Raw genomic sequence first — 4,414 nt, 5'->3', positions numbered from 1 at the left:
CATATCATCACTTGTTGGCTTCTTTGTATCCTTAATCAAGACTCGAAAGCTAGCTTCAATCTTTTTGAGATTCATGTATGTACTCTTTAAAGAAAAGTACATATCATGAATTGTAGGCACACCAAGATACTTCAAAAGTATGGTTTCCATGTTCTCTTTTGTCATATTAACTTGCATTGAATAACAAAAAGAGAATAAGTAACTTATTATACTATGTATAGATAATTAAATGACACGAATTATAATATGAAAAGCTATAAATTTAACTACATGACTATTATATATATATATATATATATATATATATATATATATATATATATATATATATATATATATATATATATATATATATATATATATATATATATATATATATATATATATATATATAAACAATAAAGCTACCCTTTAAGCATCATTTGAAATGTTAATCTCAAAGCTACAAATTCAACTACATGACTACAATTATATATATCTAATTAAAATATAAATTAACAATAAAGTTACCCTTTGAGTATCATTTGAAATGTTAATCTCAATGCCTTGGTTTGGGAGATCTTTAAATTCCTAATTCAAATAAAATAAAAAGATTAGATTATGCTTTTGATGTATGACATAAACAAAAATATAAACATTTACATCTAGCACCTTTGGTTCTTTTTCGTTGATACTAGTACCTCGTTTCATGCTCCTTTATTGCAAAATATCCTTCATCTTTTCACTTGGCTAGTCAACACGTAAAATAAATAGTTATATAATAAATCATATCTTTAGTTATTCACTAAACTACGACGCTATTGTTCTCTCACAAACATATATCAAATACCTTCCTCTTTCTTTGACTTTTTCGAGATGTTTCATTAATGTCATCATCTGGATTAGCCTACATTCAAAACTAAAATTAGTAATCACATTAAAAACATTTATATAGAAAAAAAAGTTACATACCTTATCATTGCTTGAACTATTGATACTTTGTTCCAGAGTTTCTTGACGTTTAGTTGAGTACATTATTTTGTCTAAACCATGTGACAATAACTTTGAAAAGCTGGCACAATTTTCCATATCAAGTGTCTCATCTTCATTTTCAACATCCTACATTTTAAGCATGTAAAGGATAAGATACTGTTAAGAACATGAATCATATGGTTAATCTTAAATTTAATATAAAGCAAAGAACCTCATCGGATGTATAACATTGAAATTCTTCAAAGCTCTTTTCTTCCTCCACGAACATATTCATCTATGGGAAATGAAAGTTAATGTATAAGTATCTGTATAAGAGACATTCTCAAAGAAAGTTATTAGATATGAGCTCAAAAGCATTACCTGCAAGGATAAATCTGTTTGCTTGTATTGTTGTCCTTCAAAGGAGCTACTTTCTTCTAGAGGCTACATCAACAAAATAAGATCATGTGTATAAAGCAAATGTCTCCAAAATATATGGAATCAAGTACAAAAATGATAAACATATAAGATTATAAGATACCTTTTTCAAACCTTGTTCATTCGCAATATCATCCATGCTAGGAATGTATACATCAAGTTGATTAGAATCAATAGTAGCAACATATGGTTCACTCTGCCATCAATAGACACCCCTAAATGAGTATGGGAGAAAAAGAGCCAACCCTACACTTATGATATCAAGCTTATAAATCATATCATCTTACCATTGATGATGTTATGTCATTTGATACATTTTGAAGCTTATCTATATCATCCACTCCAAGAGATATGGATAATTCTCTCTATATGTCATAAGATTAATAGTTCAATAACTAAGAATCTACACCTCAAATATTAGGAAAGCCAATTAAAAAAAGTAACAATCAACTTACCTTCTTTAAAAAATCTTTTTTCTTCAAATACTTTCTTTCATCTTGGTTTGTACCCTTCCACCAGTCATATATGTCATTCTCTCTCCATATGTACTCACATTCAGTAAACGTCAATGGTAAAATCTCATGGTGATTCTCTGATATAATTTTCATGATATACTTTTTATCCGCATTTTTATAACGTAGATCATCTGGATTTAAGGATTCAAACCACCTACGTACTCGATGATAATTTTCGAGCATGACAGTGTGTTGACTTTTAAAGTATTCACCCAAGAGCTTTTTTCCATAAAGTCTACCCTCTTCTCTAAATTTCAACATGGGTGGCCGATAGATATCATCATATGATGGTATGCGTATCACTCCTATTGATACTCAAGTGATCAAATATCATTAGTTAGTATAACCATTTCAAAAAATGACTCATTATCAACATAAGAAAGCTGATAATACCTGATTCTTGGCTTGAAGAAGTGTTAAGGCAAGCAATCTCAATGTCTTCCTTTCTTACATTGTCTCTTGTGTCATCTTTAGTAACTTGTTTACCTATATATACATAGAGCTAACCAAAGCTCACGATAATACAAGGTTATGAAAATTTTCAATAACACAAAAGAAAGTAATTAGATATTGTGTATGAATTTGGATCACCAAATTTGTACAAGTTTTTGATCCTTAAAGTTGGTACCTGCATCTTGACTTGAAGAAACATTATCGCAAGTAACCTCCTTATCTCCCTTTCTTACATTACCTCTTTTCCCACCTTTTGTTGTTCTTTTATCTATGTTTATATATATACACACAATTACTCAAAGTTTAAAGATATGAATAACTATGAACATTTTAAATTTGGCAAAGAGACTAATTAAAGCTAGTTAATCTCAAAATGAATCACCTAATAAAGCAATATGTAATATATGTACAAATTTAAATTTTCAAAGTTTAGTAGAAATAAAGACATATACCTGTATCGTGATTTGAAGAGACATTAGGGCCAATGACCTCCTTAGCTTTCATTGTTCCATTATCTCTTGTACCTGCATTTGTGATTTTGTTACCTTTATGTACACATAATAAACCAAAGTTTAGAAACATAAGAGACTTATATTTTTTAAAAAGAAGTACTATATCAAACTAAATCACTTAATTCCTTAGCACTTGGATTAGAACACATAAAATAGTAATAAAATTAGGTATAAATTTAGTTATTAGAGTTAGTTACCTTTCACTTCTTCCACAACTGAATCCACAAGCCCAAGTAGTTTGGGATCCTCACTCATCATTTTTTTCAAAAGAGCCATCATCTCTAGATTAGAAGTCGACATGGCAAACCTACATAGGCATGGTAACAATAAGAAAGTATTTGCAATGTATGTTTGAAAATGTATATCACATTAAGCAATACAAAACAAAAGACTTCAATAAACATACCGTCATAATGTTTGAAAATGTAAATTACATTAAGCAATACAAAACAAAAGACTTCAATAAACATACCGTCATAACATTGTTGCCTCATGCTCATGCGAACGCCACATAGTAGGTACAATCTTTCTTTTGTTGTCAATTGCAATTGCTTTTGTTTTGAGTACTTGCCATTGCTTTTTCGTGGATACACATAGCCACCAATCCTTCCAATCTTGATCCTCTATTCTCACTTTCCAAATATTTTCTTGCAAGTGTACATTAGTTAGCCATCCCACTTTTACTTGCTTCATTTCATAGTGTACTACTCTTATAACCGCATATTTGAGGTCATTTGGCTCACATAAAGCATCTAGATGAGACTTCATATAGACAACATCATTTTCCTCTAGCCAAGGAGGAATGCAACTGATGCAACCTATCTTAATCAAACGTGACCTTGGTCTCAAATCTTTTGTCTCATATGCGATGATATTGTTTCCATGTTGAAGTGGAATAAATTTGTGTAACAATGATTGTATTGGTCTAATACAATCCCATGAAAATGGAACAAAACCATTTTGCAAGACACTCATACCTGTAGTGGTATCCACAACTAGACTTTCATGGCCACTTTCAACCACAATACATTGTGTAATAAGCTCCAAAAAATAGTTTCACTTCACCATTGCATTCAAACGAAAAAAATGATGATATGCATGCTTTCCAATGGCCAACATCTATGTCCACTCTAGAGTCTTCATCGCATCTTACCACCACTTTATCTCCCACTTTATAAACTTCTCCCTTTAGAAAAACCTTTTTATATTCTGTCACTGTTTCCACCTCTATGTTGAAGCTATGATGAACATATCTCTTTTCTTCATTAGTTGCATCTCTGCGTCTTAACTTCTTTGCTCCTATGGTTATTCCCTTTGTTAGAGCTACTCTTTTGCATGCACAATCATTAGCCTTTTCTAAAAAACTCCATATTTCTTTTGCTTTCTCCACACATGATACATGCATGAGACCTGATGCATGCCATTCTGGACATTCATCGTACCTATTGGAATCCACTAAGTATCCATCAGGTGGTAGTAAAGCTTTGTGGCGTTCTCTTGTCATCCTTTGATACGGCATAAGTCTGTCACGTTGGTCTTTCGTAA

The 4,414-nt window shown here is 30.9% G+C and overlaps 1 long non-coding RNA gene across 1 annotated transcript; it reads right to left on the bottom strand.

Annotated features, from left to right (window-relative positions):
- Positions 1-1,338: 1,338 nt before the first annotated feature.
- Positions 1,339-1,787, bottom strand: LOC148030972 (uncharacterized). Its single transcript, XR_015691969.1, has 3 exons — positions 1,677-1,787; positions 1,493-1,585; positions 1,339-1,395 (listed from the first exon to the last, which is right to left on the bottom strand). It is a non-coding gene; the product is annotated as an uncharacterized LOC148030972 (long non-coding RNA).
- Between the last annotated feature and the right edge of the window lie 2,627 nt (positions 1,788-4,414).

The sequence above is a fragment of the Lygodium microphyllum genome, chromosome 9, assembly GCF_053477565.2.
Source record: "Lygodium microphyllum isolate KBCC chromosome 9, Lygodium_microphyllum_v1.1.10, whole genome shotgun sequence".
Classification (NCBI taxonomy): Eukaryota; Viridiplantae; Streptophyta; class Polypodiopsida; order Schizaeales; family Lygodiaceae; genus Lygodium; species Lygodium microphyllum.
Note: the sequence above shows the minus strand (reverse complement) of the source record. Positions and strands in the feature narration are given on the sequence as shown.